We start from the raw sequence: 6289 nt of genomic DNA, 5'->3' as shown, positions 1-6289 counted from the left end.
TGGGGGTTGGTCTCTTCTCCCAGGCAAGCAGCACCAGAGCAAGAGGACACAGTCTCAAGCTGTGCCAGGGGAGGTTTAGGCTGGATGTTAGGAAGAAGGTCTTCATAGAATAGAATAGAGCAGGTTGAAAGAGAGATTGGCCTTTGGAATGTGCTGCTCAGTGAGGTGGTGCCCAGGGAGTCACCATCACTGGAAGTGTTTAGAAAGAGACTGGATGAGGCACTCAGTGCCATGGTTTAGTTGATTAGATGGTGTTGGAATGGAATGGTATGGAATGGAACGGAATAGAAAAGAATAGACCAGACCGAGTTGGAAGAGACCTTCAAGATCATCGTGTCCAACCTATCATCCAACACCACCTAATCAACTAAACCATGCAACCAAGCACCCTATCCAGTCTCCTCCTGAACACCTCCAAAGATGGTGACTCCACCACCTCCCTGGGCATCCCATTCCAATGGGCCATCACTCTCTCTGTGCAGAACCTCTTCCTAACCTCTAGCCTAAACCTCCCCTGGTGCAGCCTGAGACTGTGTCCTCTTGCTGGGCCCGGTGATGATCAAAGTTCTTTTCCAAGCTGCTTACTCCTGTTTGGTTTTATTCTCCTGCATGAATTGTCAGTTCAAAGCACTCGAGAGAAATGGTGTGATGGCTGTGCTGCCAAGCATCAGACTGGGGACCGAAAGACAACCTCCTGTGGATCGATGTACCGGGATATTCCAGGAACCTCTGTGCTGCCACAGACCTGGACTTAAACTCGTTCCAGATGCCGCGGTGTGTTCCGCATGACAATCGCACTCGGCACGTGAAGAGTGGCCAAGAGACTTCCCTTGTTACCTTTGTGGAAGGCTTTTGTGTGTCCCCCGGCCCCGGGGGCCGTGTTCCTCTCGGGCAGGCTGCGGACGAGGCTGCCCTCGGCAGCAGGCGTGCCGCAAGCGGAGCGGCGAAGCTGTGTTCCTGGCAGTTCTCTCTCCGCCTGGATCAGGACAAAGGTACCGGCTGACAAGGACTTGCACTGACACAGGGTCAGAGAGCTGAGAGCACCAAAGGGTTTAATTGGTGAGAGCAACAGACTTGGTTGCTGCCACCCGCTGCTAAGGGGTCTGAGTGGGCCCCAAATGGGGTTTGGAGGCAGGTAAAGGTTTCTTTTGGCGTGTGAAGGGGTTTTGTGGGCATCTAGAAGGGGTGTGGAGCCCCCTGAAAGGGTCTGGGATAGTGTCAGGGGGTTCTGGGCTGGTCCACCAGCGGGTCTGGGGACATTAGAAGCGTCTGGGGGTACCTAAAACGGAGCTGGGCGTATCAGATGGGGGGTTTGGGTGCCTCCAAAGGGGTTTTGTGGGCATCTAAGTTGGGGAATCTGTGGGGGTCCTGAAGGAGTTGGGGGGTTCTCAGTGAGGTTTTGGAGTCTCTATGGAGTGCCTGCAGTCTCCTGGAGTGCCTGTGCTTGAAACCCCCCAGAGGCCGCGCAGAGTGGTGCTCACAGTAGCTCTGCAAGCCTGCCATGGGCTCAGGAGGCTGTGCAGCGGTTAAACCTTTTCTTTTGCTCAAGCACAATCTTTCTGAATTCTTTTCTTGGATTTTTTTTTTCCCAGGGTGATGTGAAACTGTCTGATTTTGGGCTAAGCACAGCTGTTCAGAAGTCTCAGAGACCTGAGCTCTACAGGAACCTTGAACCCAAGCAGCCAGTGCCTTCTGTGAGTACAAGCTGTCCTTGTTCAACGTGGAACTAGTTGAGAGCTGAAGCCAGACCACACCATAATTCCCTTAGCTTCCTCTTCTGCAGATTAAACAGTCCCAGTTCCTTCAGCCACTCCTCATAAGACTTGTTATCCAGACCCCTCACCAGCTTTGTGGCCCTTCTCTGGACTCACTCTCTCACAAGGGGTGTCCTGGGGAACACCACTTGTGCCCGGCCGGCCACCGGCTGGGTTTAACTCTGTTCCCCACCGCTCTCGGGGCCCGGCCATCCATCCTGTTCTGCTGTCCAGCAGTCCCTTTGAAAAAAAATCCATCTGAAAAAAGAAGTAGCAGAGAAGGAAAGCTGAAGCTGCAAAGACTGCAGTCCCCTCAGTTCTTGTGGTACCCTCTGTGAGATCCTAAGCCACCTGAACTGAGCCGGTCAGGCAGCCAAGCTAGTGCAGCAGTGTCTTCTGGAGAGTTGATAGGAGCCAGTTCTGTGGGGTTTGTTGAAGTGAGTGGCCAGTCGTTCTACATGAACAATTGTCTTAGTGCTAGCAAGCAGGAGGCTCTGAAGTGTGGTACTTTGAGAGCTCCATTCATACTTGCCCTTCAGGAGGAGCCAGCTCTTTCATTGAAGGATCTTCCTGAGCTGTCCAAGTACAATTTCTGTTGACACTTTTCAGCTCTTACATCCAGGTTGCTGACAGAGGATGTTGGGTTTGTGGGCCCTGGCAGCGACAGTTTTCCAAAGAGGAGCTCTAAGGCCAGCTGCAAGGTTAGGTTTGGATTCTCCAGGGGTGCCTGTGCTTGAAAGCCCCCCAGAGGCCGTGCAGAGTGGTGCTCGCAGTAGCTCTGTGCAAGTCTGCCATGGGCTCAGGAGGCCAGTATCTAGAGAGAGGGAGAGGGAAGGACAGTGACACTTCTAAGACAGTTTTAAAGAAATAATTATGAGAAGAGGCAAATTAATTCTGGGGACTCATGTGATATATCTGTTTAAGAGAAAAAAAAATGAAGGAGGTTTCTGACCATAACCAGGCTGACAAAGCACAGTAATGTGGTTTCCTATGGGATTCAACTCCTCCTGCATTGCACAGGACACTTCAACAGCTGTCCTGACAAGCTCTAAGTAATGAACTTAATCCACCCTGTGCAAGCAATGGGGCAAAAGATTACAAAATCCATGTATGCAATTGAGATGTCTTACATTGGGACGCCCAGGATACACCTCATCAAGCTCTCCTAGTTTTTAGACGCAAGATGGAAGAAGGAAGGGGGAAGACAGAGCAGAAGGTCTATTTAAATATGAAACTCCTAGGCTGAAAGAAAAGAAAAACATTTTAAAGAGCACTCAGTGAGACTCTGTCACCAGCATAGCTAATCACAGAATCACTGAGTGTTAGGGGTTGGAAGGGACCCCAAAATAGCATCCGGTCCAACCCCTGTGCCAGTGCAGGATCACCTGGGGCAGGTTTTGAATGTCTCCAGAGACTCCACTAACTCTCTGGGCAGCCTGCTCCAGGGCTCTGGCACACACAGTGAAAAGGTTTTCCCTTCTGTTCCTGTGGAACTTCCTCCTTTTATTCGTCGGACACAGCGAAGCCGCTGGGTCGTGTTGCTGCGGCAAGGTGACCCACCCTGTAGTTGAGGGCCTGGGTCTGTGCCTTCATGGCAGCCTGTTCCCTTGGCACCCTGTCAGCTTAACAGCCCTGTACTCGGGGTCTGTGTGACGAGTTGTGGAGCCCTCCATTCCCCCTTCTGTCCCCAGCAGCAGCCCAAGGTCCCTGTAAGCAGGGCTGGGGAGGCTGCTTTAGGCAGCTAACAGGAACCAACCTTGCCTGGCCCTTAGGGGGCTGAGGTCAGTCCCTGGGCTCCTGAAGAGGTGGTGTTGCGCTGCTGCCAGGAGGGCCGGCCCGTAGGTGGGGCACGGGCCAGAGCCTGTGGCTCTCTGTGGGGCTTTTTGGGAGTGCTGCTGAGGCCTCACTCTGTCCTGTTGGCATCCTTTGTCAGGGTAGCCAGATCCTAGGCCCGATGTCTATCGTTAGCTCAATTGCAGAATTTCCTCGTCTGCTGTTCCTGTCCGTAAATTTTTGCCAGTGCTTCTGTAATAAAAAGGTTTTTATTTCTCCTGTAACTTGCAAGCTGGTGACCTCCTTAGGAGCACCACTGTGTTGTTCACAAAGTTCTTTGCTGTTGCAAAGCTGGGAGAAGTGTGAGGTTCAGCTGATGAAGTTTCTCTCTTTTAGAAGTGTCTGCTCAGCCGTCCTCTTCCTGGATCTCGGAGCTTTGTCTCTCCCTGTTTGCGGTGCCCCGACAAGGACTTGTGCCGACACATCCTCGGGAAGCTGAAACCACCAAAGGGTTTAATGGGTTTGAGACAAAATTCACCCAACTCATTCTGCGGTGGTGTACGGGAAAGAGTCGGTAGGGGAAGCCGCAGGACAGCCTGCAGCAAAGCTCAGGACTTGTTCCCTCGCCTCTTCCTTCTGCGCGTGTCCTCGTCGGCCGCCTGTGAGCGAGACGCTTCGCCAGCTGGCTTGTTTGAATTCAGTAAAGTTATGGCATGGAAGTTATCTGGTAGGAGTCGTTGCTAAACAGATGTAGTTGAAGCTTTGTATCTTCCGTTCTCTCTACTAGTTATTCTAATCTTGCCCTGTTGGTTTAGCCCATCAGTTTTCATGTTCTCTTCATCTATTAGTAGCAGAAGAAAGGGCCCCTTGATTCCAGTATTTCTTGCTGTAGTTCAGAGGTAGAGTTGGCTTTCCCTCTGACCTTTTATACTTTTACTTTGTGTTAAGTGGAACCCAAAACTGAATAGGATACTTTGTGTAAAGCTTGAGCAGCCCTTAACTTTCGAATTATTATACTGCATGCACTACTGCTTTGCAACATTCACAGGACTGTGGTGGTGTCAGACAGTTCACTTGCATTTAGCTCCTCAGGGGCCAGGCCTTCCTTTGGGCTGATAGTCTTGGCCAAAGCTGCAATGTTCAGTCCTTGCTGTGAAAGGCAGGAGGTGCTGGCTGGGCAGTTTGCTTTATTTTGTGCCTTTCTGGGGGCGAATCAAAGGGAGTGGGGGGATTGTGGGTGGGCTGGTTCTGCCACGTGGGGCAGGGGGCTGCTGCAGCAGAGGAGCAGGTGAGCGAGGGCTGGGGGCCCCCCCCCTAAAGTGCTGAAAATTCTCCGAGGGCACCACACTATCTTTAAAAGTGTAAGTACTGGGGTGAGGCGAGGCGGAGGCAAACCTCTGGTTTGCAGCTGGAGAGGGAGGGCTTGGAGTGACTGGTGCGTAAGAAAGCTTTGGAAACGACCCCTGTCTGCCCTCTCTGCTTCTAAAAGGCTTTTAGCATTGGAAAATAAAACCCACGTGGGGGCCCGGCTGCTGCCCACGCCCAGGGAGGTGCTCAGTGCTGCCACCCGGTGTGTAACGGCCGGCAGTGCAGCCGTGCCGTGGCGTGTGTCGCCCCGGGGGAGCTCAATGCTGCCACCCGGTGTGTACTGGCCGGCAGTGCAGCCGTGCCGCGGCGTGTGCCGCCCCGGGGGAGCTAATTTCTGCAGCCTAACTGCGCTGAATGCTCGAAAATTCTTAGGGGGAGAGCGGAGAGGTTGACTCGAGCGTCGCTATGGATCCGGCGCCTGCGCCCTAGCCCGGATCTGCTTCCCAGTCGCTTCCAGTTCTCTGCCAGTCCTTTGGTGGGGGGAAACTGTTGGGACCGGGAGGGCACCGGGAGGAGGCCATTACTGTGTAGTTTGGTAATACCGACGGCTGCAGCTGGTGCTGAGCTAAACAGAATGATCACAGAAGGCTTTTGCTCTGAAGCCAGAGCTGCCTGCTGGCGGAACGAACGTTTTTCTGACAGCTCTTGGAGGAACATTTCTGTACAGGTGTTCCCCAGGGCTCCTCAGCTGCTCAGAACTCAACGTGTTGTCTTGGAGGGGAATAAAACCCAATGGAAAGCTGAGAGTGAGGTGACCACGCAGGCACCGCCCCCCCCGGCGTGGCACCGCCCCCCCAGCGTGGCACCGCCCCCTCAGCGTGTCACCGCCTCCCCCAGCGTGGCACCGCCCCCCCAGCATGTCACCGCCCCTCCCAGCGTGTCACCGCCCCCCCCAGCGTGTCACCGCCCCCCCTCCAGCGTGTCACCGCCCCCCTCCAGCGTGTCACCGCCCCCCCCCAGCGTGTCACCGCCCCCCCCCAGCGTGGCACCGCCCCCTCAGCGTGGCACCGCCCCCCTCCAGCGTGTCACCGCCTCCCCCAGCGTGGCACCGCCCCCCCCAGCATGTCACCGCCCCTCCCAGCGTGTCACCGCCCCCCCCAGCGTGTCACCGCCCCCCCTCCAGCGTGTCACCGCCCCCCCTCCAGCGTGTCACCGCCCCCCTCCAGCGTGTCACCGCCCCCCTCCAGCGTGTCACCGCCCCCCCAGCGTGTCACCGCCCCCCTCCAGCGTGTCACCGCCCCCCTCCAGCGTGTCACCGCCCCCCTCCAGCGTGTCACCGCCCCCCTCCAGCGTGTCACCGCCCCCCCCCCAGCGTGTCACCGCCCCCCCCCAGCGTGTCACCGCCCCCCCAGCGTGGCACCGCCCCCCCAGCGTGGCACCGCCCCCCCCAGCGT

At 55.5% G+C, this 6289-nt stretch overlaps 1 long non-coding RNA gene across 1 annotated transcript; it reads left to right on the top strand.

Annotated features, from left to right (window-relative positions):
* The first annotated feature begins 961 nt into the window (after positions 1-961).
* On the top strand, positions 962-4531 carry LOC137461307 (uncharacterized). The gene is made up of 3 exons (XR_010993321.1): positions 962-992; positions 1593-1694; positions 3924-4531. It is a non-coding gene; the product is annotated as an uncharacterized lncRNA (long non-coding RNA).
* The last annotated feature ends 1758 nt before the right edge of the window (positions 4532-6289 follow it).

This window comes from Melanerpes formicivorus, unplaced genomic scaffold (genome assembly GCF_026170545.1).
Source record: "Melanerpes formicivorus ecotype bairdi unplaced genomic scaffold, bMelFor1.0.p_v2 SCAF_1663, whole genome shotgun sequence".
NCBI classification, from domain to species: Eukaryota; Metazoa; Chordata; class Aves; order Piciformes; family Picidae; genus Melanerpes; species Melanerpes formicivorus.
The sequence above is the reverse complement of the archived record's forward strand: the minus strand, read 5'-3'. Positions and strand labels throughout refer to the sequence as shown.